Source organism: Apodemus sylvaticus, chromosome 22, assembly GCF_947179515.1.
Source record: "Apodemus sylvaticus chromosome 22, mApoSyl1.1, whole genome shotgun sequence".
Taxonomy (NCBI): Eukaryota; Metazoa; Chordata; class Mammalia; order Rodentia; family Muridae; genus Apodemus; species Apodemus sylvaticus.
In genome coordinates, this window is record NC_067493.1 from 15,758,062 (window position 1) to 15,765,292 (window position 7,231).

The window sequence follows — 7,231 nt, forward strand, 5'->3', positions numbered from 1 at the left end:
GGGCGGGTACGTCAAGCTCATACCTGACTTTCTCCCTAATCCAATAGTTCTCAACCTGTGGACTGCGACCCCTGGGGGGGTGGGAGGTGTCAAAAGACCCTTTCACAGGGGTCACCTAAGACACTGGGAAACACAGATATTACCATTATACGTTACCATTCATAACCGCTATGAAGTAGTCACGAAATAAGTTGTAGTCGGGGGTCACCACAAGACGAGGAACTGTATTAAAGGGTCACAGCACTAGGAAGGTGAAGAACCAGTGCTCTAGTCCCTGCACTACCCCGCCATTGTTTTGTGTATTGGCAAATAGGAGCAAACTGGAAAAGGCTGACAAGAAGGTTTATTTCGGCCTGGTATACTGGTACTCACCTGTGATCTAAGAACTCAGGAGGCTAAGGCAGGAGCCCAACCCTGGAAAGACATGCCTACAAATTTGTGTCCATTCATAATTTTCAATGTAAGCAAATGTGGGCACGCTAGGCATGGAAATCTGTAGGACACAGCGACCACACACTCAAGGACTAGAAAGATCTGGTGCAGGGGAAAGGTAAGCGGTTCAGCGACAGGCCAGTGTGAGGTCAACCTGGAGCAGCCTGGGCCAGGAAACACTGGGCACAGGCTAATTATGGAGAGCCCAGCTGTGTCCACGATGGCACTCGCCTGCAATCCCAGCAAATGGAAGGAGGATGCAGCAGGGTCATCTACTACTACATAGTTTGTTCAGGGACAGCCTGGGGTACACTAGACCCTATTTTTAAAAAATATAAAAAAGCCCAAACTATATTCCTGGTACCAACCATAGGATGTAATGGAGCCCAATTTGTTATTGTACACTACTGGCCCACCAATTCTACCCACCTATACACATTAGAGTGTGGCTTTTGAATTTTTTTCCACTTGTGATCATACTGTGCCTGAGAAATTTTAAATGCCAGCTAGGTATATAAGACAGATACACAGGTCACATATTTATTGATAATGAACCATGAGGAACTTTATTTTAAAAATAATTCACTGCTGTGTATACGATTTTATCATCTATGAAATATAACCAGCAATTTTTTGCATATTAATGAGAATGCATATTGATGAGAATGCATATTGATGAGAATGCATATTGATGAGATGGCCTGTATATTGTACACAAAGAATTAAATCTTGGCTGAATATGAGATGCTGCAGGACACAGATCGTCTTCGGGGCTTTTTAGAATCCATCAATATTTTTGATTTCTATAATCGTCAATACTCGGAAGACCATTTTGCATAAATGCCTGGTACAAAGGGGCAGAAATGTGCTTAGGACCACTTCAAAAACCACTTGAAGGCTCTGCCCCAATCTCTAGCCAAAACTCATTTAACAAGTTTTTATGAAATTCAGGTCAGCAAATCGAATAGCAATTTAAAAAAAAAAAAAAAAAGGAACATTCCCAAGAGAGGCTCAGAGGGAAATGGGAAAGACTTCCTCAGGGGGCCGAGTTCTTCCTTAGTGCGGATGTGGACAGCGTGTGTGGAAATGTCCACCATAGCTTTCTTCCTCAATATCACGATCTATGCTTGTCTCTGTGGTCCAGCTGGGTACCGTAAACCCTGCGCCCCCTTTATCTCGATGTAATAACCTGCCCCCCTTGAACAGCTACATACAATAACCTTACTCCTCTGTTCAACTCTATATAATAAACACTCTGAGTTTGCTTGATTTGATCTTGAATTAAGTTAGCATTGAACATCCAGAAACCTTGTAGTGTCGTCAGATGGATTGGTTGATTGATTGATTGATGATTGGTTGATTGCAGTTCTCTCATTCACTTATGGGACCCCCTCATAACACAAGAAGCTATACACTCACTGAGTGCAAAAGGTATTCTGCGTTCATAACCTTGGCAACTGCCTGGTTATTGTCCACACAGCAGGTTCTTAGTTTACTACTGAACGGCTCCAGATTAGAACAAAGCTACCATTCGCTCTTGGGAAGAGAAAACAGGAAATGCAAAGTGGACATTTCTGGAACCTTGTTTAGAAGGTGATTGACAGCCTGCCTTAGTGGAACATGCCCTTAATCCCAGCACCTGGAAGGCATAGGAAGATCAGTCTCTGAGAATTTGAGACAAACCTGGTCTACATAATGAGTGCCAACCCAGTAGGGGCTGGTGTCACCATCCTGAATAAAACAAAGATAATAATAATAATAATTTACAACTCTTCTTTATTCTAAAAGGAATTATCCTAACATAAGATCCTAGATGGATACTAAAGCCTCACAAAGAGGAGTTTATCAAAGGACATTGATTAGGAATCAAAGATCCCAAACATCGGCAAGGAAGATTTTTATGCTTTCTTTCAAATGTGTGTATGTGTGTGTTTGCGTGCCACATGCGGGCAGGTACCGGAGAAGGCCAGAACAGGGCATTAGATCCCTTGGACCCCGAGTAACAGGCAGCTGTGAGCCACCAGATCTGGGTCTAGGGGTTCCGATGTAGGCGTTGGAAATTAGACTCAGGACTTCTGCAAGAATCAGTATCATCTTTAAAATAAAGAGCTAATGCAGAATTTTCTGGTGGTAGAGCCTCGGTGAACACAACGCAGGGAATGTAAGACATTTTAATGCAATGAACAGCAGAAAACGTGGGGAGGCACAGACTTCTGTCAATGTAATTTAAAAAGGGATGAGTCTAAATTAGGGTTTAGTAGTGGCAGCTAAATTAAGAAAGTAACACCCAATAACAGATTAGCTGTCTGGAAATGGTAGGGCTAATTAGCATAGCATAATTTAAGATAAATATATTTTTAAAGCAGAGCAGTGAGCGTATAGAATTTTTAAAGTGAGTTCTTATTAATATCTTAGATCTGTCTCTTCTTAGGCAAGCTAAAGTGCAGAGTGTGCACTGACTGCAGATCCAGGAGACATCTTTGCCACTTTCCTTCTGGGGGCCCTCGGGGTAAAGCAGATTCGTTTGTGAGCTCCCTTTGCCTTGTCTGTAAACACTGGGCTTCCAGAGATGATAATCCTGACAACAGCTTATCAGTGCTAACCCACACAAGCCGAGGATCTCTCTCTTTCCTCATTTCTACTCTATTTCTCTACTCATATTATGTTTTCTTATCTCTATTCAATGTATATATTTTGGTCTGGGTCTACTTTACTGTGAGTGCCATGGCTATGCTGCTGGTGTTAAATTTTGTTGGCCTGAGGCAAGCTTATAAATGATTAAGCCAATGTCTGCTTGGTGTAACGTTTGTTACACGCTCTCTTTTCTTCTTTCCCCCTCTCAACAAACACTGCTTGTGCATTGACTACAAGCTGCGTGATGACATTGGAAGCAGCACCCTAGATATGGCTGGGGCTTGGAGATAGCACACTGAAAGAAAACCATGTCTCAAGGATGTGTGGAGGCAGCCAGGAAGAGACGAGGGGGCAGCATCTGGAAGAATAATGGAGTCCAGAGATACTGAAGAATTTGTTGGTGCTGTGCTGTGAAGATCAGTGTGGGCAGTGCGTGCACAGAGCTACAACAGCTGGGCTGAGAGATGGCCCTGTGGGCCCAGCAGAGGGGCAAAGGTCACCCGAGCTACAGGTCAGCAGGAGCTCACTGAGGGCCTTGCACAGTGGGAGGAAGGCACCGAGCCAGAACTTTAACTTTTTTTTTTTTTAATTTTTTTGTTTGTTTGTTTTTTGTTTTTTTGAGACAGGGTTTCTCTGTGTAGCCCTGGCTGTCCTGGAACTCACTCTGTAGACCAGGCTGGCCTCGAACTCAGAAATCCACCTGCCTCTGCCTCCCAAGTGCTGGGATTAAAGGCGTATGCCACCACCACCCGGCAAGCCAGAACTTTAAACTGTGACCTCTTTTCCAAAAGGAGAAGTTAGAACTGTTACTCTGAAAGCAACACCTCTGGGTCACTAATGTGCCTCAGTAGTTTTGTGTAGATCCTAAACAAGGGAGATTTCCATCTAATGGGTTCAGAGTTTATGGGCTTTTTCCAATGAATATCATTGTAAGGAATCTCTTTCTCTGCACAGACAATGTGAAGTGCTTAAGACAATGGGTGGTAAGAGGGAACAGAGAGCAGTCAAGCTGTAAAGTTGTAAACTCCCGGTGGAGAAGGAAAGAGGTTAGTGTAGGCATCAGGTTATGCCTGGCTCTAAATTACATCATACCGTATGAAGCATCCAGGCCGTGCTTTGCACATTTTAAAAGCAACATTTAGTTTCCCTGAAGGTGCAAATCCGGAGGCAGAGTGAGTGTGCACCTCATTCTGGCTCTGAACCCCAGGATCTGTGCAGCATCCCCTAGAAGACATTGACTGGTGAATGACTTGTGAGGACTACAAACTTACCAAAGTCAAGTGGGGATGTGGAAGCACCTGGGCCTGTTAAAAGCACATCAGTAAAACCAGGCAGAGGAACTCATCAAACAGACTAGGCCAGCAAAGGAGGAAACACTTTCACCTGAGCCCCATCTAAAGGATGCCTAACACTGGGTGTCAAGGACCCTGCTAACCCATCATCTGACCCAGTGCATGCATGCATCAGGGGGGGGCCTCATCATCAGCAAAGTCCTGATGGTCCTCACGGCTTCAGTCCATCACTGTTTCCCATTGCCTCATTGGGCCACTGAAACCACAGTCATCGGTTCATCTATCTGTCCATCCAGTGACCCTGAGGCCCAGCTGGACCCCATGACCCCGTGGCTCTGCTCTGCTCACTGCCACACACCTCTAACTGGTTTCATGAGTATCTAAGCATCTGTAGTGACTTTCTCTACATTCGTATAAGCTCTGCCTCTACTTCCAGTAAGATCTCTTTGAATTTTGTGGCGTCTTTTGTACCATTGTATAACCTATAACCTCTCTCTCTCCCTCCCTCCCTCTCTCTTTCTCCCTTCCTCCCCCTCTCTCCCTCCCTCCCTCTCTCTCTCCCTCCCTCTCTCTCCCTCCCTCCCTCTCTCTCTCCCTCCCTCTCTCTCTCTCCCTTTCTCTCTCCCTCCCTCTCTCTCTCTCTCTCTCTCTCTCTCTCACACACACACACACACCATATTTCTCAACCTGTGGGTTGGGATTACTTTGAGAGGTCTAATGGCCCTTTCACAGGAGTTGCATATCAGGTATCCTGCATATCAAATATTTACATTATGATTCATAACAGTAGAAGAATTATAGTTATGAAATAACAATGATATAATCTTATGGCCAGGGCTCACCGCAACATAAGGAATTATAGTAAAGGTTGCAGCACTGAGGAGGTTTACATCACCGTGACTGAAGATGTGAATGTGGTCTTTAATGTTCCTAGCAGAGCAGGCTAATGATAGTCAGATCAAGAGAGCAAGGATCCAGGTCGGAGCTTCAGGAGAGCAGAGGGGCCCAGGGAGGGGCGGGGCTTGCTGGAGAGCAGCCTCTCAGGCCCAGATGCACACTGTTGTGGTTTGTTTTCTAGGGCCACAATGAACAGCATCACCAAAAGCTACTCAGAGAGGAAAGCGTTCACTTCATCCTATATTTCCACATCACAGCACTCATCTGAGGAAGTCAGGACAGGAACTCAAGGGGAATTAACTACAGAAGAATACTGCTTACGACCTTGTTCCCATGGCTTGCTCAGCCTGCTTATTATATAAAGTCACCGAGTTCTACGTGTTGGGGAGCGGGGGTTGGCACCGCCCACAGTGGGCTGGACCATCCACATCAATCACTAAACAACAAAACACCTCACCAGCCAACCTGCTGAAGACATTTCCTTAGTTGGGGTTCCCTCTTCCCTAATGACCATAGCTTGTGTCATGTACACACACACACACACACACACACACACACACATTGTAACAAGCATACACACCACACTACAAGTATGAGGACCGATGCGCTAGTAACATAGAACAGATTGTGAGTTCACTTCCTGAATGGGAGGGAGAACAGGTAGGAGTTGATGGGATCATTTAAAGAACAACGTAGTGAAAAATGAGGAAGAGGCCTCTGCTGGCTGCTCCAGCAGCCCGGAAGAGGCCAGAGCGAGTTAAAGTCAGTCCACAGTGATGCCCTGCCACTCGAGGTACAAAGGTATTGTCTCAGCTCCTTTGCCTAGCTCTCTGATGAAATGCCTGACTAAAGAAAGCCATTGAAAGAAGTAAGGGTTTGCTTTGGCTCTCTGCCCATCCTGGTGGGGAACTCATAAAACTAGTAGTTGCTGGGCATGTGTGCATCTGAAGTCAGAAGTCGATGAATGGCTATGTTCAGCTACCATTCTCCTTCTGGGCAGCCAAGGGGCCCCAGACCATGGGGCAGATCTTCCTATCTAAGCAAGCCAAGGTGTGTCTCCTAGATGATCCCAGACCCTCTAGTGTTGACGATGGCTATTTTTAAAAAATTGTTTTTTAAAAAAGATTTATTCATGTATTATATCAAACTACAGTGTAGCTGTCTTCAGACACCAGAAGAGGGCTTCAGGTCTCTTTACAGATGGTTGTGAGCCATGATGTGGGAGCTGGGATTTGAACTCAGGATCTTCAGAAGAGCAGTCAGTGCCCTTACCTGTTGAGCCATCTCTCCAGCCCCTGATGATGGCTATTAATTGTCCTAGAAATTGAATATTTACTCTGCCTTGTTTCTTTGATTTAAGCAAGACACTGTTACTATGTAGCATTTGTTGTTTACATCAAGTAATGTGTGAAAAATACATTGTGTTCTTTGTAGTTAAATGGTTAGCTCCTAAGATATTATCTCAATTTGTGGATTCCTTCTGTTAGGATTCTAGAAACAAATGAGCAAGAAATTCATTCTTCCTCTTTCCCTCCTTTCATCCATTTCTCTGTCTCTCTGTCTCTCTGTCTCTCTCTCTCTCCCCGCCCCACCCACCTTGAGTATTTGCTTGTTTTGACACAAGGCCTCAAATATCCCTGGCTGAACATACCATATAACTATGAGCTCCTGAATCCTCCTCTCTCCATTCCCTGGATGCTGGGATCACCCGACACTCATCTCTGCAGTTTTGCCTTTAGGAATTACATAGGGTTTTTGGACCTGGTTAGGTGCGCCATCTAGGATGAAGCAGTAAGTGGAGACTCAGTAAAGAGCAGAGCTGCAGCTGAAACACTTGCAGAGTTCCTCTTGCTGGAGAGAAGTCTTTTGTAGTTAAACCCAAAGGTGGCTGAGTGAGACCCACCCACACTAAAGAGGACTTCCTGCCTTACTCAAAATTTAGCAATTTCGTGTTGACTTCATCTTTCCAAAAAACA